The following is a 26,053-nucleotide window of genomic DNA, read 5'->3' on the forward strand; positions in this document are numbered from 1 at the left end:
TCAGTGCTCAACCAGAGGAAATGTTTTTCTTCCTTCTTTGATAATGTTCATCAACTCTCCCCCTATCCTTCCAAATTTGTAGTAGTTAGAATTTAAGCTAAAGCAGATGACAAATAATAAGAGCTACTCCCATTAAAAAAAAAAACATGTTTAAGGAAGTGGAAAGCTATCACGTACCAATACCAAGTATGTGTATTCTGCCTCATTACAAACCTGATCTCTATTTAAAAAGCAGTGAACTCATTTAATGACTCACACAGCAATATTAGTTTAAACATATTTACTACTTTCACATACATTATCTCTTCTAATCTTGGTGCAAACCTACAGTCGTTACTTGAGAAATGAGCCAATGGAGGCTAATTTGAAGACTTGGCTGTTGCTCACTTTACTGTCACAGTCCTTTTCAAAAATTCAAATCTGATGAGGTTCCTCATTCTTACATCCCTAAATCCAAGTGCATCCTGCCCCTTACGTACAGTGTACAATCTTCCAAAGGGTGTGACTTACCTGCAGGACATCCATGCAGGGGCCATACGGCCCTTGGTGACCAGGTCCCAGACACACCTCCCACCTTTCTCCTAGCTGCAACTCCACCTGCCCTCACCCACCATGCACCACAACAGCCTGCATTTTCCTCCGTACTTTTTCTTACCCCATACTCTACCTGGATTTCCTTTCCTTTTTTTTTTACTTGGAAAGTACCTCCTTTAAGACTGAGTTCAAGCATCACTTCTTGTCTGAATCCTTTCCCAACAAATGCAGCCTGAAGGCAGAGCTGGTTCCTCCTTCTAGGTTAAACGCTATACCCTGGTGCTCTGGGTATTATGGAAGAAAACTCTTCACTGCCTAGATAAGCTACAGCTTATTTAAGAAGCCTAAAAATCACTGAATTAAGAAGAGAGAAAGGTGAATATGGCCAATTATGAACTCTCAAAAGAACTGAAGATTGAGAAAAGCCAAACAAGAGAAATGAAGTTCGTGTTAATAATGGTTATTATGTATTCACTATATTTAATGTATGAATTGTATTACACATATTATTCCATCAAAATGAATGGAAGATTAAGTGAAAAACATCAGATGGTAAAACATTCATTCTATTTACCAGCATATGGCCAACTTAGGGAAAACCTCTAGAAACTGTTTCTCAATGGCAGTGGGATGAGTATCTTTTTTCTCACTGTTATACTCAACAGTTTTAGAAGTGCAGGTGAACTTTTCAATCTTTTTTAACAAGATGTTTCTTTGTACAATAGCAGTGTTTTCCTGGGAAGAATCCCTTAATGGCATGGCATCATATTTATTTTATAAATCATGAAGCAGTTGTTAAAAAGTTTTTTGCTCTACCTATTCATCCTTTTTTTGTCTCCTATATATCCTTGTTCAAATAAGTACATAGCATGCCTGGGTCACAACACATAGGCAAGAGTCCAGAGAAAAACGGGCTTTGGAATACCAACATTAATTCGCCAGAGGCAGAGCCTTTGGTTTTCAAACTTTTCAATGAATGAGGTAATGAATGAACTGTTTCGGTCCAGCCCTGCTGCCAGCACCAGGATTGTGTCCCAGTCTCCAGCCTTCCTCCAAGGACTTATTAGCCTTGAATTTTCAAAGCAGGGATAACCCATGCAACTGACAGCTGTCAGTGAGGAGACTTCCGCCAGCAGCTGATCCAGACAGGTGGGCTTAAGTGGGCTTAACCAAAGGGTCTCCATTTAGTCCTCTTGGCCAGAAGTGGAGAATTGCCCTTTGGCCAGTTTTCCAACCTTTGGTGCCAGAGTTTGCTGTATTCATTAATCATTGCTCATTGTCATGACCCACAAAATCATGCTTGGAAGCTGCAGGGAATTATATGATTCTGAAAATCAATTATTATGTCCTGGAGCAGAAGAACTAGACCAGGCCCCACATAAATAAGCACAAAGTGCTGACTCTGTAGTAGCTATGAGAGCACCTACTATGGGTTAGGAACATGACAAAAACTATCTCCAATCCCTAAGTAAAGAAACTGAAAGCAGACAGGTTAAGTGATTTTCCCAAAAGCTGAGATTTGAACCCATGGTCACCGAGCCCCTACCCCGCCAGGCTGTCTCATTGACCTTCCTGTCAGCCTGGGCTTTTTGCGTTATATTTTGCTCTTTGCCACAAGAAGTCAGTCAAGCTCCAAAGATCACCTCTCTCCTACAGAATCAGGGAGATAATAGACAAATCCCAATTTGCACACTAGATAAAATTATTAGACTAAACCCTTTGTTGTCAACGAGCAAACATGCCAAAGTCAACCCGGCGCCCAATACCACCAAGCCCAGGGGAATCTAATTTGCAGAAACCACCCTAGATTCCAGAGATGCTGCACCTCTCACAGAATTCTCTTAATTAGTGTCGAATAAGAGACGGGCTTTGGAGCCAACCAGCCCAGGTTTGAATCCTGTTGTCTACTTCACTCAAGAAGGAGCAAATAGCTCTCTCCCCTCAACTTCTTTTCCCACCAAGCCTTCTGCTCACATACAGATCCAGCCCCAGTCTTGCTTGTTCTGATATCATTAGGGAGAGTCTGCATTGACAATTGGCTCACAAATAATGCTTCCTTTCAAAATATCAGACGGGGGTGACATGGCAGAAAACTAAAATTGGGATATTTTTTTCCCTTAGACCAAGTAAATACTGAAAAAATTAATTTATACCTCTTCGTGTTATCCCTTCTATTAGGTATCTGAGTAGAGGTTCCTATCAATTTGTGCTAATTATAGATTTGGCTGCTGAAATGAAGACTCCAAATAACAGCAGCCTAAATAAGAAAGATCCCTGTGGATCTTTCCCCAGCACCTACTACGTGCATCGACACCCCAGGGAGCTACTCCCCTAGTGTCTCCTTGCTCTACCATCCAAAATCATCCTCATTCACAAGAGGGCTCAGCAGCACACCCATAACCCAGGAAGCAGGTCTGAGAGAGGTGGAGAAGAAATGAATCCCTTTAAGAGCAGAAACTGCATACATCATTTCTATTCACATCTCTGTAGCCAGAACTTAGTCAAATAAGTGCAAGGAAGGCTGGGAAATAGAGTCTTTGTTCGGGGAAATAAAATCACACGCCAAAGTAACAATTCTATTAAGATAAAAAGGATGGGAGACTGGATTTGGGTGGGAGGGAGTATAAATAGGAGCTGTACATCCAAAGTTGCACACAGTACCCCCCTTCCTATACAACGTATTTTCCACCTTGCCGTCCAATGGAGATTGGTGTATTGAATTACTGTTTCCAATTTTTTATATATCCCTGTATCTACCTCTTTGCCATGCAACCTGGTAATTCCCTCATTTCCCGAGGAGGCATGTACCTTTCTGACCCTTGACTTGGGTTCAGCCATGTGATTTGTTTTGGCCGGTATTGGTGGATGTGACATGACCAAGTGCTAGGGTACCAGGGTTTGCCCTCTTGCACATCTGCTGTCACCTTTGAGGAGGGCTTCTCCTAGGTAGCTGCTGTTCCTGTGGCCTGAGCTCTAGAATGAACAAACGTGGAGCAAAGCTACCCCAGCTGAGACAGACCTGGGGCAAGAAGCAGAGCCAGCATAGCCTCCAGAGCCTGCTGCAGAGCTGCCCAGCGAAATCCACTGAGATCAGCCAACCCATAGACCTGTGAAGATAAGTGCTTAATGCTATTTGTGTTCCATTGGGATTTGTGGTTATTACACAGCATTAGTGGAGCAACACCTAACTGATACAGGTCCTTGAGCTCTAACCTATGCTGTTTTTCTATTTGTCCCTCCAGATCCCTTCAACACAGTTCTCTGAGCTTTGGGAGGTATATCTTTATGGGCTCCCTTAGCCTCTGGCTTCCACCTTGGTTAGACAATGAGAGGCATTAGCAGGAGAGAGAAGGTGAAGTAGGGATATTTATTTCCCTGGCTTCCTCTCTGAAGGTCACCAGAGATGGGCTGCACACCTCTCCCAGAGGCCACATCTCTGCCAGGTGGTCCAGCTCTCTCTCTGGGTGCAAGGGTAGAAACTTCATCTTACGCCTAGTAATGGCTAGCAGCTGTCACTAGTCCCAAGACTCTGCACTGTCCTTTTTTGTTTTCTCTGAGCCCTGCTTACATCTTTGTCAAGCGCCCCTTCATGTTCTCCCCTATTACCCACTTTGAGGATGCCATCTTTTCCTGGTTGGATCCTGCCTAAACCGCACCTCCGCCGCCAGGGCCTTTACTCATCCTATACCTAGCCCCTACCCTGCCACAAACTGTATCCTCCTTTTCATGGGTCCAAATGTGCTCCCTTTCAAGGCAAACCCCTCTTTCAAGATACTTCCTCCAAAGTCTCTAGGCCCCAGAGAGGCCTCCCTTCCCTTAATTCCCCCAAGATCTACCACCTGTACCACATCACCAACACTTTGTTTCATACCAATGCACAGCAGTCTATAAATTGTTCTCTGGGGATCCCAGAAATCCTGTGAAACTGCCACAGTGGTTGAAAGGAGAGCAAGTAAAACTCCAGGTCATTATCCCTATGGCTGCATATTTATCTCATATATGAGGTGTATCATTTGAGGTTCTCTTTTTTTAAAGTTTGAAAACTTTGATGCAGTACAATAACCTTAATTTTTTTATGCATATAGATCTTATCCACCCCAAATGAGTAAGATGAATTTAAATGTCTCCAAAATCAAAGGACTGATTTGTGTTCTCCCTTTGTTTGAGAGGCAGATGAATGATGGACAGATGGGAGGATGGATGGATGGAAGGATGAATAGATGGATGCATGAAAGGGCAGGCTCTGGCCCCCGTCATAAATAGTCTTTCCTCAAGTTCTGCCTTTTCCTCGTGAACTGTAGGAATATGTCTTTGCACTCCCACATAAATCCCACTGGAAGCATCTCTCCGGGAACTTCAACCAAACTCCAACAGGCCCACTAAAGTCCAGAAGGGATGTGGGAGCGACCGTCCAGACTTAGGCGCACTGGACAGCTCCAGACCCCACTGCTGAGACCTGACAGGAGAGCGGCACAGGTGAATGGCACCGGGGCCTGATGCTGTGGGAAATGCTGTTCAAATGTACCGAAAGCGAGGAAGAGTCCCCACTGAACCTGCAAACCTGTTTTTAAAAATCTATAATCCTGCCCCCCAACGAAGATTTCCTAGCTCCAACCTTCCACCATAATGTTCATGAATAGCAAAATAAATGAAATAATCATTTTTTCTTGCCTAATCAGCATATACAATGGTTATATGTGCTGTAGCACTCACATTACCTTGTTTTTGATGGTACAAATAACTGTTTCTACATAACTATTTGCTGTGCATCCCTTTAGACAATACCATGTGAAAAAAAAAAAAAAGGCTCTTTTTCTCCAGGTACAATTTAGGACCCATTTTATAAAATACTCTGGATTTGAGATCCTATACAATGCCACTTAATTGATCCTCTTCAAAGTGATAATCATTTTATACTGGAACTTCAGCTATTTTGGCCCTATACCTACAACGTCACTGAGTAAAATGTACCAAGAGTCCTGAATCAGTAGGCACAAGGAATGATGACCAGCACCTTCATACAGACCCTTGCATTCCTTACAAGGGAAAAAAATCCTAGAAAATTTGGTTGATAGGTATATAGGAAGGAAGGAAAGAAGGAAGGAAGTGATAGGTACATAGATAATATACGGAATGGAAGAGAGAGATTGAGAATCAGCTAGGAGAAAGCTGTTACTTTTTTTAAACCCAGAGTCCATTTGAAGGAGTTTTTCCCAGGGGAAAAGTATTGCCCTTAAAAGTGCACCCAAGTCTTCCACCTACTCCCAACACTCACTTTTAAACTCTGTACCTATAATGTTTAAAAAGAGCCCCAGAAATTCCCTTTTCCTGATTTCATTTTCCATTGCAGGCAAGAAGATCATGTGTTTTGCATTTCTCACAGTCGATGGTATGAATTGGCACCTTGGTCACCTGGCCCTAACATTTGGGATTGCTGCTTTTCTCCTCCTATGGGAACAATTTCCCTCCCTTGGTAATTCAGCTCACTGATGTGCACCCTGGGACAATGGACACTTAGTAAGACCAGAGGTGGGGAAGCCAGGAACCCAGCATGTCATCCAAACAAAGATTGGAAAGGAACTTCCCCAGGAATAGATCTGCCAGGAGCAGGTTGGTCCCTTCAACCTGAAACCCCTACAGGAAGACACCTGGCACCAGTGAAAAGCAGGCAAGGCTGATCTTCTGAATAAACATGTGAATGAACTTTGGAGTCTTGCTTGGCCTTTCTGGTCTAGCCCCTTGTTATTTCTGAGAAGTAATCTTATACTTAGTGTTAGAGATTATATTAAGAAAATACCACCTCTCATAAGAAAACAAATCAATCCTCAAGATTAGCACGTGAAGGAGAATGTTCTGGACCACACAACCTAATAAGTCCCCTAAGCTTCATTCTCCTGGGGCCCCTACCAATTCTGTAATAGAGTACAGGGTAAGGGGTGCCCTGGGAAAATAGAAAAAACCCACAAGCTTTGGTTGGGGGATGGGGAGAGAGGATGATAGGGTGTAAGATACTTTTCATAACGAAGGCTAGTTTAATAGCTGTGCTACCACTTCAGTACAAGATGGACATGACTTGAAGGGTGCATCCTGACTCATGAGGTAGCCAGGGGAAGCAGGTTCCCCCCCAACACCCCAATCACTGAGTCACTCTTGCCCTAACTTGGGATGGCAACTGAATGAATGTAAACTATACAGGAGAACTGGCAACTGTCACTCGTTGTGGGTCGAGTCAGAGATTGAGGTCACACAGGAAGTTCCAGGTCAGTATTTAAAACTAAATTAGGCAGCCACGAGAGAGTTTGGCCATATGGCTTAGAAGGGAGTAGAAGAGCCATGAGAGAGCTATGATGCAGCTGGTAATGAAGGTAGATTTCGGCAGGCTGCTGGTAGTGAGATAGGACCCATTCGGGCTGTAGGAGCTGGTCTGCCATGGGCTGGTAAGAAGGCAGACAGGCTGCTTTGATTGTGCCCACTCTAGTGGACTCCAAAGCCATCAAGGACCCTTCCTTGCAAGACTCAGACCTGCTGCCTTGCAGATTCAGACTTTATCTAGACTCTTGGGACATGTGCCTCCCTGGACTTCACCATGATCCAGTATAACACAGAACATGCTTCCCTGGACTATTACATGAAGGCTGATGACAACATACCCCAGATCCTGAAGGAGAGAGCCACTGTGTGAGGATGACAACTTCGGTACCTTTCAGAGAACTGTTTGTGCAGCCAGCTTAAAATAAGAATATAGGGAACTACTGGGTTGGCTTTTGGCTTATAGCCTTTTGGGGAACAAGGGGAGTGCTGGGCCTCGTGGAAAAGAGGGCTCTAAGCATAAGTGCTCTGAGCACCCCCAAGTTGGAATATTGTAAATAAAGACCTGCTCCTTCCAATACTGATTGGTGGGTCCTGCACCAAGGTGCCATGTGAACAGGCCCCCATCTGCTTGGTGATAATCCCTGCTGTCATCACAGAGGGAGCACTGCTCCTTTAACACTCACACCCTAGTATGGACCAGATGCCTTCCTTTCATTCCCCATGTTAAAAGGTCTGAAGAAAGCTTTACACTGAAGACTGGGTGCAACAAAAAACAAACAGTTGCTGGGAGCATCCAGTTCCTACATGACTATGGAAGATTCTAGGGAAAAGAGGTCTCATCTGGACTACTGCTCCCTTCCTGGCTCCAGGTTGCCACCAGACATCACCTTTAAAGTCCTCCATCAAGGAGCACCTCTTGCCATCCAGCCTCCTGCAGTGCCTCTCTCTCCTGCCTGCAGAGGTCCCTGGGTCCACGCTGAGACACTTGTCATTAACACAAAGACAGACCTCAGACTTCAGGCAAGATTCCAACCTCTCCCTACAGGGGGCTGCACAATAACTAAATCTAATAAAACCCCAAGGCCATTAATATAAGAGACAGAGGCAGGGGAGGGAGAAAGATGGTAAACTTCATTAAAAAGTCTGGGAAGGTAATACTTCACCCAAAGAAGCATGTCTCCAAAGGCAGACTCAGTTATAGTGGGGAGTAATTTGAAGATAAAAAATAAAAAATGACACGACATTATATACAGACCATGATATTCTGCCCTTATCTTTACTGATATTACTTTTTTAGAGCAGTTTTAGATTTATAAAAAAAATTGATCAGAAAGTCCAGTGAGTTCCCACCTATCCCCTCTCCTGTCCTTTTCCCCACACAGTCAGTTTCCCTTATTATTTACATTTTGTATTGATGTAGTACCTTTCTTACAGTTGATGAACCAATATAGATTCACTCTTATTAACTAATACCCATAGTTAACTTTAGGGTTCCCTCTCTGTGGTACAGTCTTTGAATTTTCACAAATATACCATGACTGGGTCATAGAGAACAGAACTGTTTCACTGCCTTAAAAATCCCCTAGGTTCCACCTACAAGTAGACCATGTTCGATTAACAAAATACCAGAATAAGAGTTCTGACAAAGTCTTCTGCTAAAATTGTGAATGTGTATTTTTCAAAGCTTTTTCATTTAATTGATTGTTTTTTCCCCCACTGCTTTTTAGAGAGAGAGGACGGAAGAGAGAGAAAGAGTGCCCAGACCAAAGACTGCACCCACAACCTAGGTATGTGTCCTGACCAGGAATCAAACCCACAACCTTTCAGTTATGGAATCACACCCCAACCAACAGAGCCCAAAGCTGGCCAGGGCTATTAAACACTTTAAAAGATTTCCCCCCACCCAATCACACTTGGTAAATTTAATTTTCTTTTCATTGTCGAGACGACATTACACAAACTCTGACTCTCAAGCAAAGCCCAGGCCCACAGGGTTGCTTCATGACCCATCCCCACACTTAAAGCCAGCCCTTGGGAGGGTCCAGCTAGCATCTCATACATATCTCAGAGAGCAGGGGAGAGAAGGGCAGGCAGGGGACAGAAGATGCCCCAAAGCAGAGCTGAGACACAACCAGCCTCGTATTTCTCCCCTCTCATTACTCCTCTCCTTAAGCCAGACAGACCTCTAAAATCTCACCAGTAGAAATAAAGAAAGAATATAGTCAATAATCTTGTGATAGGTTTGCACAATGACAGATAATTGCCAGAATTAATGAGGTGATTGATTACATTGTAAGGTATAAAAAATGTCAAATCACTATAATGTACACTCGAAGCTAACATTAATATACATATTGTATACCAACTATACCAAAATAAAAAAATAAATTAAAAAAATCCAAAACCACCCTGGCCGAGCGGCTCAGTTGGTGGGAGCATCATCCCAAACACCAAAACGCTGTGGGTTTGGTTCCCCATCAGGGCACATAACCCGGGTTGCAGGTTTGATCCCCAGTCAAATGCATACCAGATGGGGCACAGGCATCAACTGATGTTTCTCACATCGAAGTTTCTCTCTCTCTTCCGTTCTCTCTAAAAGTGGTTAAAAATAACATTAAATTACATTAAAAATTTAAAAATACAAAACCATAAAAAATAAAACAATAATCTGGGAGGTGATTTTTATCAACATTTTGCTCTTTCCTGATTAAATCCCAAGCAAGCTATCGGGCTTAAAGAGACTCCAGATTGTGATAAAAAAAAAAAAAAAACACCCCCCACTCTGGAGAATTCCACAACCATATTAATTTGACCTCAAAATGCATGGGCGTGGGATTGGAACTCCCCAAATCCAAGTCAGTTGTGCAGCTGTCATCTTGCTCCCTCCACCTGGAAAAGGAATAAATAACCCTTTTCCTCATGCCGGGCACTCCGGCAGGGCAAGCAGGGAGGTAAAATGGCTCAAGGACTCTCAGACGGCCTTGCCAAACTCTTTTTAGAATTGCACTCAGTCTAAGGGGCTTCATGCAGACTTGCTTCTTCTCAGAGGAGGTTAGACATCCCTTGCAGCCTGAAGGTCTCTCAGCCTCACCCAGCTCCCTCTCCATTTTGATAGGCATTTTTCTCTAATATAATAACTGAGGTCTCAGGCAGTCCTGGGGGGAAAAAGCAGAGGAAAAAAGTGGGATCTGCTTCTAATACCAAGTGGTCTGGGGTACTGGCCCACAGAGGGGCAGGATGTCCAGAATTTCAATATCGTTGGCAGGCTTTTCCAGGTAGAATATTCTTTAGCCACACTTCCACCCAGTAAAATTGACCCTCCTTACAAATTCTGCCTCTAACGCTATGTCTTCAAGAAGACCCCAACCAGAAACAATTTTTAAACTCTCTCACGCTCCTTCCTTTGTCTCTTAAGGCAATGATGTTCCACCACGTGTTAAGAGTTACCTGAATATGTCTGTCCCACCCCCCACAAGGTGGCAGGAGCTAGGACTTTCCATTTCTATTGCCACCTGCCACAGTGCCTTGTACATAGAAGTCATTCAATACACAGAGTTTAAATTGAATTAAGACACAAACATGGGAGGAGGGGGAGGTAGGAGTTACTAATCAAAGTGCATAAAGTTTCACTTAGACGAGATGAAGTAAGTTCTAGACATCTGCTAAATAACATTGTGCTGATAGTCAACAATACTGTATTGTGCACTTTAAAAATGTTAAGAGGTGGTGATGGATGGTAACTATATTTATTATGGTAATCATTTTGTAATATGTACATTTTTGTACATCATTATTTTATACATGTAGCACTAATGCAATATTATGTCAATCATACCTCAATAAAAAATGTTAACAGGGTAAATCTCATGTTCAGTGTTCTTCCCACAACAAAATTTAAATTTTTTAAAATAAATAAAAAATTTAAGAAAGAACACAATGAACAGAGTCCCAAACTGATCTTTAATCTTAACTTAAGCGTTCATTATGTTTGTTCCTAGAAGAAATGAAACAAACAGCCAAGAGTTTGTCACAACAGCAGAGGCCAGCCTTCCCCACAGGCAGCTCTCCTCCCAGGCACCGCCATTCTTCTCCTCACGGCCCATGTCCACTATTTACGTGGGATGAGACCATAAAGCGACTGAAATCGCTCAGGTGGAGGGAGGCGCATCAGTGAGGTGCATCAGTGAGGCCCTCAAGGGGACAGATCTCTGTGAAGCCCCAAGCCTTAGAAACTTGGCTGTCATAAGGCATCGAGGAGGCAGTTCCAAAAAAGACAAAGAAAAAAGAATAAAATTTGTCCTCCTAGATGAAGGTGGCAGCCAGCCTTCCTGGGGTAAGATAACAAAGACTGCATGCTTAGCATGTGGCTAGGAAGGAACTGCAAACTGACACCACTTATTTTTAAAAGTCTTCAAAGAGTAAAAAGATAATAATTCATTCACGGATGAAAATTGTTAGCCTGTCTTCAGTGTGGATAGCCCTTTCACCTGTGGCTCTTCTCTTTTGTGGGTACTTCTCACTAGGGGACTTTGGGGGCACCCTCACACCTTCACTCAAACCTCTTTGTCCACTCATTCCAGCACCTTCTTTTTCCTCTTTCCTTCAAATCAGTAGCATATTCCTTCCCAATTCCTTCCTCCATTCAGGTATCTTATGTAATGTCAAGTACTGTATATCCTGGCTGATATTCTAGTCTTTAGAACCTTCTCCTACTGGACACCTAGAATAAACCGCTGTAAGGACGCACCACTCCTGGGGAGCTCTTCACAATCAGCAATACCTCAGTGGCGCATCTGGCCTCGGGACTAGGGCTTCTGGGCCTGCAGTCGTGTGCTAGTGGATGGAGTCTGGTGTGGGACAAAGCACAGCCCTGTCAGAGGTAACCCATGAACCCCTCTCTGAAAACCTCTCTTCATTCTTCTTTCTGGGCTTCTCTGTAGCATTTGAAACTGCTGAAACTGAAAACTCCTTTCATCACCCCATTGTTTGTTTCAGAGTCAGGCAGACAGGGAGGCTGACCCAGCTAGGAGCCCTGAGGCCTCCACTCTCTCCAGTGTGGGGCTGGGCCAGCTGGTCAAGCTCTCAGGGCCTTGGTTTCCTCAGAGGTGAGGATGCATTGATGGTATTTTAGAGATGCTACCCAAGATTTCTCCTCTGAGTCCTTGGCCGTTTCCCTTGCCTTCATCATTTACACAAAGAAACAAACTGAATACTAAACTGATCTGTACTGATCCAATTTTAAGCTTTTCATAATATTTATTTCTTGGAAAAAATGAACAAACAAAATGAAAGCTGTTCTCCACACATGCTATTCTTAGGAGGAAGGCAAATATGTCAAAATCAAAGAAATAAATTACTCACCTGTGAGTTTTAAAATTAGACTTTTTGGAGCCTAGAGCAGTGACAATATGTTGAAAACAAAGCTTTTTTCCTGCACCAGGAAGGGGGGTTGAGTGACAGTATTGAATTCCTAAGTGGCTAGGATCCTGGAGGATTCTCCAGAGTTTGTACTAAAAGCTAAAAAACAGGGGGAAAGTAGGATAACATAAACAGATTGTTCTCCAATTTAAAAAGACAAGGATAAATTCAATGATAGTAGGACAGCAGGGCTATAGCCAACATTTAGGTCCCAAAAAAGTGTCCCCTACATGGATCAAAAACCTTGGACAGAAAGGACAAGAGAAACCCCAGATAGTCTTACAGTGTCTCCAGAACCAAAGAGACCATTGCCTGGCTTCCCAAGGAGTTAACTCAGAGAATTCAAGTCTTGTGGAGAGCCCCATGTACAAGATGGTCCCAGCAGAGCAGCCTAACAATGGCTGAGGGAATTTCCTGGTCAGGTGATCCCCAGGGCAGCCTCATAGAACCATAAGCAAAGGTTCCTATGAGCCCCTGGACAAATAGGAAAGTGACTGAGCATGAGCCATAGTCCCAAAAGAGCCAGGGTTTGGGACAAGAAGGAGGAGGAATGTATGATTCTCAAAGACATGACACCAACCCATGACAACCATGAAGACAAGGAAGGACAAACTTCTCAGGAAAATGCAGGACAGTATACAAGCCAATGCCCCAGAAACTTAGCTCACCCCCAGAGACAAGAAGTAAAGTTGAGGAGTGACATAATATTAATTGAGTTTAAAACTGTACTAGCTACATTTAAGTCCAGAAGTAACAGAGTTACCTTGAGTTGACAAAATTAAACTTTCTGCTTTCTGTGGAAATTGGGATGTCCATGACTTCAGAATAAATGTACATAGATGGAAAACTGAATATTCTAACTACAAAATTTAAACTTGCCAAATATAAAGTAGGTGCACTAACATCTGTCTCACAGACTTATTGCCAGTCTTGAGTTCAATACAAGAAGCACTGAGCACAGTGTCTGGCTCATAAGATGCAGAGAAAGATCTTAGGTCCTTTCTCTTCCTGTGGTTCTCTCTTTCAATTCTCCAGTTCAGCTAAGGAAATAACGGGGCTTTGGCCATTCCAGACAGTTAATAATATGGCCCAGGAGAGTGGGCGAGCAGTTTTATGGAGAGACAAAAGTGGTAGTTGTTATAGAAGCAGGGTTGGCTCCACCCATGGAGAAGATGGGATTCCACATAGAAAGTGAGAAGTATTTGTGCTTTTTAAAAAGCTGGGCTGATAAGTAACTCAATCCAACAAGGGACTTGGTAAGACTCTCAGTAAATAACTGAATGTCCTCTCCAGCACTGTATTTGGAAGAGATTTCAGGAGGAAGGGAGCAGGCAGTGGTTTGTGTCTTTCCAGTTTATTCTAGACAAGAAGTCAGCAAACTACAGCCTGTGGGCCAAATACTTCCCACTGTCTATTTTCATAAATAAAGTTTTTTTTGGACAGCTGTGCTCATCGGTTTATGTGCTGTTTATGGCTGCTTTTGAACTCTAAGGGCAGAGTTGAATAGTTCCATAAGAGAACATATAGCCTGCAAAGCTGAATATATTTACTATATGTTCCTTTATAGAAAAAAAATTGTCAAGCCCTGTACTAAAGAGTGATAACTTATCCTTCTAGAATGCTTAGAAAGAATTTCACACATTATAATTTATTTCAAACAAACATCTCAGTGGAGGAAGGTGGTTTAATAGCCATAGTATTATATTGCTATAATGTTTCCTATTTACAATATGAAGAAGCTAAGGCTCAAGGTGTTAATGGACTTGGCACCGAGTAGCAGAAGGGTCTTCAAACCCAGCACTGTTTCCATCCCACTCCCCCTGCAATAGCAATGTCCTTAATGTGACCAGATAGAAGTGTTAAGGGTACACCAAATCATCCTGAGGAGCTTTAGAAGCAAAGTCGTACTTTCAACAACCTCTCTTGTACGAGTTCTCCAGCTGTAGCACCACCTATCAGAAACGTTTCCCTGGGCTTACCCTTAGAAGTGCTCACTCAGTCGAGGCCACATCCAGGTCCATACCTGTGGAAAGAAGATTGGAGGCCATGACTTTGAGGTAATGCAGCATGTTCCAATCCACAAAAGAAATATCTTACATCACCTCAGAGACATAAAAATAGCATGTCAAGGTATGGTTGTCAAAAGGTTAAAAATATAATTCCCATAAAAATATAGAGTGGGCACATGTTGCTAAGGAAGAAGCTAGCAGAATGGAAAAACTGGTTCGAAGAAGTCACAAGTCACGAATGTCTATATAGTCAGTAAAAATTTAAAAAAACGTTGTTGGCATGAAAGTTTATAGCACCTTTATTCATAATTCTAAAAACTGGAAGCAATCAAGATGTCCTTCAGTAAGTATGTGGATAAATAAACTGGTACATCCATGCATGAATACTATTTGGCATCAAAAAGAAATGAGCTATCAAGCGACACAAAAAATGGAGGAAACTTAAATGCATTTTGCTAAGTAAGAGGCTACATACTCTATGATTCTAATTATACAACATTCTAAAGAACACAAAACTACAGAGATAGTAAAAAGATCAGTAGTTGCCAGGAAAAGGGAGAGAGAGGAGACAGATAAGTAAGTGAAGGATAGAGGACTTTTTACTGGACTTTTAAAAAAAGATTTTATTTAGTCCTGGCTGGTGTGGCTCAGTGGATTGAGCACAGGCCTGTGAACCAGAGGATCGCGGTTCGATTCTCAGTCAGGGCATATTCCTGGGTTGCAGACCGGTTCCCTGCAGGCCAGTTCCCAGCAGCGGACACACAAGAGGCAACCATACATTGATGCTTCTCTCCCTCTCTCCTTCCCCTCTAAAGATAAATAAATAAATAAATAAATAAATAAATAAATAAATAAATAAATAAAAAAAATATTTTATTTATGTATTTTTAGAAAGAGGGGAAGGGAGGGAGAAAGAGAGGAAGAACATCAGTGTAAGAAAGAAACATTGATCAGTTGCCTCCCACATGCCCCCAACCAGGGACCTGGCTCACAACCCAGGCATGTACCATGACCAGGATTGAACCAGCAACCTTGTGGTTTACAGGCCAGCACTCAATCTACTGAACCACATCATCCAGGGCAGATAGAGGATTTGTAGGACAGCAAACTGTTTGAAACTGTAATGGTAGATACATGTCATTATACATTTGTCAAAACCCGTAGAACTTTACAGCTAAAAGTGAGCCGCAATGTCTGCAATATTTTAAAAAATCATTTAGGAGGTTGGTGGATCCCAGGAAGTAAGCCAGACCACGACATGAGAATCTGTATTGCACAGCTATGGAACAACCTCACTGAAGGGGGCAGGGGAAAGGGTGCTGACCTAAGCAGCTCTGGCAATAAGTGGAGTCTCCATGACTGAATGTAAAAGGAGCTGGACATAAGCACTGTGCTCTAGCAGACAATGTGGTTTCCCATCAGGGCACAGATTAACAAGTTTGATACTGTTCTACATATATCCTGGAACTGAATAGTAATTAAGTGGATGGTGGCTGGTGGAAGACAGACTTCTCACTCTTGAAGTGATAACTTATAGGTAAGCAAGAGGAGGCAGCTAGAAAGATCCATATGGTTAGAGTTGGAGATGTCAGTAAGAACTCATGTTTATCTTGATATAGGTACAGAAGGTCACATATAGAACTACTCATAGACATGTGCACACACATGGGAATTCATATACACGCTATATTTCTGTGCTTTCTGCCGAGAGGGCCTAAGAGAAACACCCAACTAGGAAAAGGTACACCTAGTATCTAGTGTCCTTGAGTCCACGTAAACATGATATAAATAAATGATTGAATTAATTAATAGGTGGGGGAAAAAGACAAATCTCCCATGAATTCCCTGTAAGTTATGTGGATCCTCCACCCCCCAGGAGGGGGAGCAAAACTCCTTAGGAATGGACTGCACACGGCAAAGAGAACACAGTAGAAAGGGGGAAGAAAAAGTAGGTTTACAGTGGAGAAAGCTGACAAATGTTGCCAGGTGATCCAGGCCAACATTGTCATAAATCATGTTGCTAGGCTGTACCCTCTTGATATGATGCAATGAAAATAGGACTTCACTTCGTGGTCTTTGTTCAAAAGTCTATAATGTCAGTCTAACTATGCAGAAATCATCAGCCACACTCCTCCTCAGGGACACTTACAAAATATATGACCACTACTCCTCAAAACTGTCAAGGTCATCAAAAACAAAGGAAAAACTGCCACAGCCAAGAGGAGCATAAGAGACCTGACCATTACCTGTAATATGGTATTACTTTGGAAGGGATCCTGGGACAGAATAAGGGTATTAAGTCAAAACAAAAGGAATCTGAGTAAAATATGGGCTTTGATTATTAGTAATGTATCAATATTGGTTCACTCATGATAAAACATGTAACATATTAATGTAAGATGTAAAAAATAAGGGAACCCTCCATACAATGTTCTCAACTTTTCTATAAATTTAAAGCTGTTCTGAAAAACAAAGTATTAAAAAATAAAAATTGCTAAATTAGATATAAAACTATACTACAGAGCAATAGGGCCTTAACCTTTGGAGTTATCTCTTCACCAGACAAAAATCATCTGCCCCTCTGCTGGACGAAAGTCATTAGCAGCTTATCGATTATCTTCATTAATATCTAACTTGACAGAGTGTAAGCCACAATCAGCATAAGTTGTCAAAGTTTCATTCCCCCAGAGGCTGGCCCTCAGAAGGGCTTGTTGGCCTCAATGTGCCAGGATGACATTTGCATGGGTATATAGCCATCCTTTTGTCTAATTTAGAAGTTTTGGATAATTTTATCTTAACAGACATGGCCTGTAACTCTTATACTGATTTCCTCACAAATCACCACTACTGGACAGGTCTATGATTCTTAACTTAGGTCACACATAAGACTGTGACATCTTACAAACCTACTGCTAACAGGCCACCAAATATTGATCAAGACATATATTTTATTTTCGGCACAACTAAAATACAGTTACAGAGATGTTCAAACGATAAAGCACAGAGGTAAGAAGGTTGTTATAACAACATAGAGCTATGTGCAACTTACTGTAAGGGAGTCGAATGTCATCAATTGCCATCACCAAAGGCAATTTTGTGCTAATTTAAACAAGTGAGTGAAAGGCCAGGGAAGTGGTTAAGTTCTTTTCAAACAAAACATGGGCCTGAAAAGCTGTTCGGTGAATGAGGCAATTACCGTACATGCTTTCAAAGACACCATAAAAAAAAAGTGTTAGCCCTGGCTGGTGTAGCTCAGTGGATTGAGCACGGGCCTGCAAACCAGAGGATCACAGTTCAATTTCCAGTCAGGGCACATGCCTGGGTTGCAAGCCAGTTCCCTGCAGGCCAGCTCCCAGCAGGGGACGCATTAGAGGCAACCATACATTGATGTTTCCCTCTCTCCTTCTCCTCTAAAGATAAATAAATAAATAAATAAATATATTTTTTTAAAAAGTGTTAAACCATAAAAAAATAGTGACATGATCATTTATTGCTTACTTTTTTAACTGTTATTTTTAGTGTTTTAATCTCTTCAAATATGCCAAAGATACTCTAGCATACACAAATGGGCCAGAAACTTCAGAGTTGAAAGTCATTGAGCCAGACTGTCAAAATGTCAAAACTAAGAGAAAGCAAAAAACATGGGACCAGAGTGAAAGAGTGATAGATTTTTGACCCCATCTGCGAATCCTCTGCCTTCAAGATTAGGCACTAAGCAAAAAAAAAATCCTTCCAGGCCCATTCAGGCCTATGATTACATTTCAATAAGATTGCTCATATGTTGAAGAATCCATCTCCCACCAGCTGATCCCAAGAGAGAGACAAGAAGGGGTGGAGGGAAGCCATTTTTTAAAACTCTAGCTGAGCCTTAGACCACTGTCAACACTGTAATTATATTGCCCTTGCTATTTATTTTGGTAATTTATCGGGGTAAGGTACATGGGATCATTTAAAAATTAAATTCATTCAGTCACTTACAAAAATATTCAACCAGCTTATGTTTGGAGCAATAAAGTGTGAAAGTCACACAGCATCCAAATTGTAGCCATGTGTGACTTGGCTTTTTTATTTGAGGGAAAGAAAATGGTTAAGCCTTAAGTGATTATATTTCTGTCTGTCGCTCTGACTCTGAGGGAATAATGAGTTCCTGCTGGTGACACAGTGGCTTGGGGAGGCAAGCACAGAGGTGGTTTGGTGCACTTCCAAAGCTGTGTGTGTGCCTTTACCATGAGACCCTGGTTCTGTGGGAGGGCATGCTGAAACAGGGGCTGAGAGTACCATGTGTTAACATGCAGTCTTCCCCCCTGAGATCCCTAAACCCTTCTCGAACATGAATTAACTTGAGCAACTTTACTACAGAGCACAGAGCACAGCTCTACATTCATATATTCATCAAAATTCATATAGTCAACTACAAAGGGCCTCGCTACTGTGTTCCAGATCCTACACCAGATGCTGGGGATCTTTTTTGAGTTCCTTGGAAAGCAGATCCCGAGATAAAGGCCTCATCTCTCTCCTCCACTACCCTTTCTAGATTTTACTCACCCTTGGACAGTCCAGGCAGCCTAGGATGCCTGCCTGCTTGGCTGACCCAGAACCTCAGCCCTGAGTTCTTAGCTGCTTGGCATCGTCAAGCCATAGCTTTTGAAGATGCCCATTTACCATTATCCCTGGCATGGAAGCACCAAGAGACAGTAAGAGGTGCCTAAGTGAGTCTCCTAGGTTCCTGTCAACCCCCCCATGCTTTCATTATGTAAAAGAACCCTGCTATTATGGCTAATTTTGTCCACCAGTGCAGTAATTTTCTTTGCCAGTTCTTCCACTGACACAAGAAGCCTAAAATGACCTGGCAGTAGTCACAGCTTCAAGTTCAATGGCTGCCTGGTTTTTCCCTTGCAGGAATCAGGACCTTTAATATGACAGAGCCGAGGGGGTGCTGGGAAGATGGCCACAGAGTAGGACTGAGCAGATTCTAGCTCCCGTACGCGTGGGTGAAAATCCTGGCAGATCTATAGAGAAGCAGCGCACTAATCCATCGGTTATCCAGCATTTGTGAAATTAAAAGAACAGAGATTGTGACAGACGCTGAAACACCAGAAAGTGGCAAGTCAGTGGGGTCTTGGGGACTGGAGTAAAGACAAAGCGATGGCGGGGCAGCAGCAGGGGCCAGTGCCCCCGGTCAGGTGGCCCTGGTGCTGCCTCTATGGCCAGAGACCAGAGCCATCAGTCTGAGACCAACACCAGAGGTGTCTGCCACAGGAGCCTGGGCACCCAGCAGCCCCAGTGGCCACCAGCTCGGGCCGGCAGCTCCCCCACTCCCCATATAAGCAAAACTGGACAACACCAGGCAGAGACCTGTCTGCTTGCCTGCTTGCATTATCAGGGAGGGTTACAAAGACACAGGGCCCGGTTCAACTACAGACTCTGTGGTCCCAAGGCTGGGAGAACTGAGAGACGCATTGGCCTCACTGGTCTCACTGGGGACTGGGCTGGACTGAGAGGCAGGCTGTCTGGAGAGTTATGGTTTTTTTAAAAAAGTGGACTGAGGTGTTCTCCTGCCAGGACAGCTTGGCTTGCTTCCCACCTAGCCTTGCAGCAAGCCAGGGGGAAAGCAGAGGCATTTGGGGACTCGCCACAGGACTGGGAGGCACCTTGCTGGTTTCTCGGATCCCAGACAGCTTGGCGGGTGCACACAGGCACAGAAGCCTCTGAGTCCCCAACACAGGACTGGGAAGCGCCTTGCAGGTTTCAACTGGCCGGTGTGCACAGGCGCAGAAGCAGTTGAGTCCTGCCACAGGACTGGGAAGGACCCTACCAGAACCCAAGCAGCTTGGCAAGTGTGCGGGCGCGCACACCCCAATCTGATAGCCTGGCTGGTGCATGCACTTGCGCCGGCATCCCAGCCCACAGAGAGATTCTGCTGCAACCAGAAAAACCAGTCTGGACAGTTTGAAACCAACAGGGGAAGAGTTTCTCTGTTGTTGTTATTGGTTTTTTGTTGTTTGTTTGTTTTTTGGGTTTTTCCCTTTTTTTAGTAACTTTTTTGTGCGTTTGTTTAGTAATCTTATATATTTTTAAAATTTTATCACTGCTTTATCTTTCTATACTTTGTTCCTTTCCCTTTTCCCTGTTTTAGTCCTTCTTCCTTTCCTCTTAAACTCATCGCTTTTGCCTCCCATCTCCTGCCTTTTTGTTTGATTGTTTGTTTGTTGCTTCATTTCCTTTTACCCACAAGAGACACAAACAACTAGGAACTGTGAAAGGACCAGAATGGGACCCAAAGAGGGGGCATCTCAACAGTAGAGACAGAGAGACAAATTTCACCTTCTATAGCAGAGAAGCCACGAGGTGTTGCATATTTTTTCATTATTCTCACTTCTTTTATATTTTAATAACATTTCTGTATTCCTCCTCTTTCTGTATAGGCTTTTCAGTCTTGAGTAGTTATATTGTATTATTAGACAGGCTCCCCCGTCCTTTCCTCCACAGTGCTTTGCTAATCCTCTAAACTCCACGCCACTTGTTTTCCGTTAGCACACTACCTAAAGCTCTATACCCCCTACTCAGACAGATCACATAGAGTTTGTTATATGAGTGCTGCTCTAATATTAGTGTAAATAATAGCTGATCTATACAACAGTAAATACTTCACAACACATCTCATGGATCTTAGCCCATTGTACAGGTCCCTGAATTCTACCACTGTAGTGATTAACTCTATTTGCTCACACACTACACCTATTTACTGTTCCTTACACTCACCTTACCTCAAAATCTGACCGTCTGAAACCACACTGCTTTCTAGTTCCAACTAACAAGCCTTCCCTCCCCAACAGGAGGCCTATCTTTTGTCCATCCTCTCGTAAAAGTGTCAAGTTGGGCTGAAGAATACGGTTAATACAATATACACTCTAAAGATCGCCTATCTCCTCTCTACTGGCTGTGACTGTAAATATCATAAAAAACTCTTCTGCTGTCATAAACCATTTTGCATCCTCCTACAATTCATTACACATACATACACGATAAAAGGAGTAGGTGGAAACGGAGAACATCGAGATACCTGAAGGAGTCTGCACCACTGAAATTCATAGGTATTATACCACAGAGGTTCACAACATAAACCCAGGGAGTCAGAATAGATCAATTTTAGAAGCTGAGGCTAACAAGAAGAGTCTCACAAACAATGGAAGACAAAGAAACAATCCCCAAATGAAAGAAAAAGCAGAAACTTCAGAAAGAATGTTAGATGAAATAGAGGCTAATCAACTATCAGAGAGTGAATTCAAAACACTGGTTATCACAAAGTTCAAAGAGCTCACAATGAGCTACCAGAAACTACAGGGGAGCTATAATGATCTCACCGCAAACTATATCAACATGAAAAAGGAAATAGAAACTATCAGCAAGGGACAAGAGGAAATGAAGAATACAATTTCTGAATTGAAGAACACAGTAGAAAGTTTCAAAAGTAGAATAGATAAGGCAGAGGATCAGATTAGCGAGCTGGAGGACAAAGTAGAAAGCATCTCACAGAAAGAGCAGGAAAATGAAAAGAAACTCAAAGAATGAAGAGGGATTAAGAGAAATACAAGACAATATGAAACGTAATAATATCCGAATAATAGGGATACCAGAAGGAGAAGAAGAAGAACAAGGGATGGAAAACATATTTGAAAGAGTAATGAGAGAAAATTTCCCTAATTTGATGAGAGAAAAAGTCACACAAATCCAGGAATCACAGAGAGTCCCAATCAAGAGGAACCTAAGGAGGCCCACTTCAAGACACATCATCATCAAAATGGCAAAATTCCAAGACAAAGAGAGAATCTTAAAGGCAGCAAGAGAGAAAAAGAAAGTAACATACAAGGGAGCCCCAATAAGGTTAGCTACTGACTTCTCAATGGAACCACTCCAAGCAAGAAGAGAATGGAAAGAAATATTCCAAGTAATGGCAACCAGAGGCCTGCAACCAAGGCTACTTTACCCAGCAAGGCTCTCAATCAAGATAGAAGGCCAAATAAAGAGCTTCCAAGACAAAAGAAGTCTAAAAGAATATGCCTCCACCAAACCAGTCCTACAAGAAATACTAAAAGAACTGCTTTAAGGAAGGAAGAGAGGCAGAGAGGAACACAGGTACAAAAATGGCAATGAATAATTACCTATCAATAATAACCTTAAATGTAAATGGATTAAATGCTCCAATCAAAAGACACAGAATAGATGAATGGATAAGAAAGCATGACCCTCACATATGCTGCCTACAAGAGACCCACCTCAGGACAAAAGACCATCACAGACTAAAAGTGAAAGGCTGGAAAGAAATTTACCAAGCAAACGGACAAGAAAAAAAAGCTGGGGTAACAATTCTCATATCAGACAAAATAGACTTCAAAAAGAGGGCCATAAAGAGAGACCCGGAAGGTTACTTCATAATACTCAAGGGAAGAATCCACCAAGAAGACATTAACATCATAAATATATATGCACCAAACATAGGAGCACCAAAATATATCAAGAAAATCTTACAGGACTTCAAGAAAGATCTTGACAGCAACACAATTATAGAAGGGGATTTTAACACCCCACTATAAAAAATGGACAGATCTTCCAAACAAAATATCAACAAAGACATTGTGGCATTAAACAACACCCTAGAGGAAATGGACTTAACTGATATATATAGAGCCCTTCATCCCAAAGAAGCTAAATACACATTCTCTTCAAATGCACATGGAACATTTTCAAAAATCAACCACATGATAGGACACAAAACAAGCCTCAACAAATTCAAGAAAATTGAAATCATACCAAGCATTTTCTCTGACTACAAGGGACTGACAATGGAAACCAACCCCCCCCAAAAAAAACCCAAAGCACCCAAAATCATGGAGACTGAATGGTATGCTATTAAACAACAAATGGGTCAAGAATGAAATTAGGGAAGAAATCAAAACGTTTCTGGAAACAAATGAAAACAAACTCACAACAACCCAAAACTTATGGGACACAGTGAAGGCAGTCCTGAGAGGGAAGTTTATAGCCACACAGGCCTACCTAAAGAAGATAGAAACATTTCAAACAAACAACCTAACCCTACACCTGCAAGAACTCAAGGAACAACAACAAAGACAGCCCAGAGCAATCAGAAGGAAGGAAATAGCCAAGATTAGAGCAGAACTAAATGACATAGAGACTAAAAGCCCAATTCTAAGGATCAATGAATCCAGGAGTTGGTTCTTTGAGAAGATAAACAAAATAGACAAGCCTTTAAGTAGGCTCATCAAGAAAAGAAGAGAGAGGACTCAAATAAACACAATCAGAAATGAAAGAGGAGAGATTACAACTGATACCACAGAAATAGAAGGGATTGTAAGAAATTACTATGAAGAACTATATGCCAAGAAATTTGAAAACCTAGAGGAAATGGACACATTTCTAGAAAAATATAATCTTCCAAAACTTAATGAAAAAGAAACAGAAAATCTGAACACACCAATAACAACAAAAGAAATTGAAGCAGTAATCAAAAAACTCCCATCACACAAAAGCCCTGGACCAGATGGTTTCACAGGAGAATTCTACAAAGCATTTAAGGAAGAGCTAACCCCTATTCTTCACAGACTATTCCAAAAAATCCAGAAGGATGGAAAACTCCCAAATTCTTTTTATGAAGCCAACATCATTCTAATTCCAAAACCAGATAAAGACACAACAAAGAAAGAAAACTTCAGGCCAATATCACTGATGAACATAGATGCTAAAATCCTCAACAAAATACTGGCAAATCATATCCAACAATATATCAAAAAGATCATACACCATGACCAAGTGGGATTCATCCCAGGGATGCAAGGATGGTTCAACATTTGCAAATCAGTAAATTTAATACATCACATAAACAAAAGCAAAAACAAAAACCACATGATCATATCAATAGAAGCAGAAAAAGCTTTTGATAAGGTACAACACACATTTATGATAAAAACACTCAGCAAAGTGGGAATAGAGGGAGCATTCCTCAATATAATAAAGGCCATATATGAGAGACCTACAGCCAACATCATACTCAATGGGCAAAAATTAAAATCTTTTCCACTAACATCAGGAACAAGACAAGGATGTCCACTTTCACCACTTTTATTCAATATAGTTTTGGAAGTTTTGGCCACAGCGATTAGGCAAGAAAATGAAATAAAAGACATCCAAATAGGAAAGGAGGAAACAAAACTGTCACTGTCTGCAGATGACATGATAGTATACATGGAAAATCCTATAGACTCTACCAAAAAACTGCTCAAACTAATTAATGAATTTGGCAAAACAGCAGGATACAAAGTCAATATCCAGAAATCAAAGGCATTTTTGTATACTAACAATGAATCAGCAGAAGCAGAAATCAAGAAAAAAAATCCCATTTGATATAGCAAAAAGAAAAATAAAATATCTGGGAATGAACCTAACCAAGGAGGTAAAAGACCTGCACGCAGAAAACTATACAGCACTAAAGAAAGAAATCAGGGAAGACACAAACAAATGGAAACATATACTTTGTTCATGGACTGGAAGAATTAACATCATCAAAATGTCCATACTACCCAAAGCAATATACAGATTCAATGCAATACCTATTAAAGTACCAATGGCATATTTCACAGACATAGAATAAATACTTCAAAAATTTGTATGGAACCATAAACGACCCCGAATAGCAGCTGCACTTTTGAGAAAGAAGAACAAAGTAGGAGGGATCACAATACCTGATATCAAACTGTATTACAAGGCCACTGTAATCAAAACAGCCTGGTACTGGCATAAAAACAGGCACATAGACCAATGGAACAGAACAGAGAGCCCAGAAATCGACCCAACTCTCTACAGTCAATTAATATTCGTCAAAGGGGGCAGTAACATAAAATGGAGTAAAGATAGCCTCTTCAACAAATGGTGTTGGGAGAACTGGATGGCTACCTGCAAAAAAATGAAACTTGAGCACAAACTTATATCATACACCAAAATAAATTCAAGGTGGATAAAAGACTTAAATATAAGCCTTGAAACCATTAAAGTCCTAGAGGAGAACATCGGCAAGAAAATCTCAGATATTTCACGCAGCAACATTTTTACCGCTATGTCCCCTAGAGCAAGGAATATAAAGGAAAGAATTAACAAATGGGATCTCATCAAAATAAAAAGCTTCTGCGTGGCTAAAGAAAACAGTATTAAATTAAAAAGACAACCAACTGTATGGGAAAATATATTTGCCAATGATACCTCAGACAAAGGTTTATTCTCCAAAATATACAAAGAACTTACATGACTCCACTCTAAGAAGACATCTAACCCAATTAAAAAATGGGACAAGGACTTGAACAGACACTTCTCCAAGGAGGACATACAGAATATCCAGAGACAAATGAAGAGATGCTCAATATCATTAGCTATCAGAGAGATGCAAATTAAAACCACAATGAGATACCACTTTACACCGGTCAAGATGGCTATCATAAACAAAGCAACAAACAACAAATGTTGGAGAGGTTGTGGGGAAAAGGCATCCTTAGTTCACTGCTGGTGGGACTGCAGACTGGTACAACCATTATGGAAAACAGTATGGAATTTTCTCAGAAAAATAAAAATTGACCTGCCTTTTGACCCAACAATTCCACTGCTAGGATTACATCCTAAGAATCCTAAAACATCAATTTCAAAGAACCTATGCACCACAATGTTCATAGCAGCAAAATTTACAATAGCCAAGAGTTGGAAGCAACCTAGGT

At 41.8% G+C, this 26,053-nt stretch overlaps 1 long non-coding RNA gene across 2 annotated transcripts in view; it reads right to left on the bottom strand.

The window, feature by feature from the left end:
• LOC119057688 (uncharacterized) overlaps positions 1 to 12,349 on the bottom strand; it is a 33,751-nt gene extending 21,402 nt beyond the window's left edge. For both annotated transcript variants that reach the window (XR_008391414.1, XR_008391413.1), the window contains exons 1-2: positions 12,208 to 12,349; positions 9,374 to 9,438 (exon numbers count right to left, since the gene is read on the bottom strand). This is a non-coding gene — a long non-coding RNA (uncharacterized LOC119057688). The remainder of the gene's footprint in view (positions 1 to 9,373; positions 9,439 to 12,207) is intronic.
• Between the last annotated feature and the right edge of the window lie 13,704 nt (positions 12,350 to 26,053).

This window comes from Artibeus jamaicensis, unplaced genomic scaffold (assembly GCF_021234435.1).
Source record: "Artibeus jamaicensis isolate MK-2021 breed Jamaican fruit bat unplaced genomic scaffold, CSHL_Jam_final contig_354, whole genome shotgun sequence".
Lineage (NCBI taxonomy): Eukaryota > Metazoa > Chordata > Mammalia > Chiroptera > Phyllostomidae > Artibeus > Artibeus jamaicensis.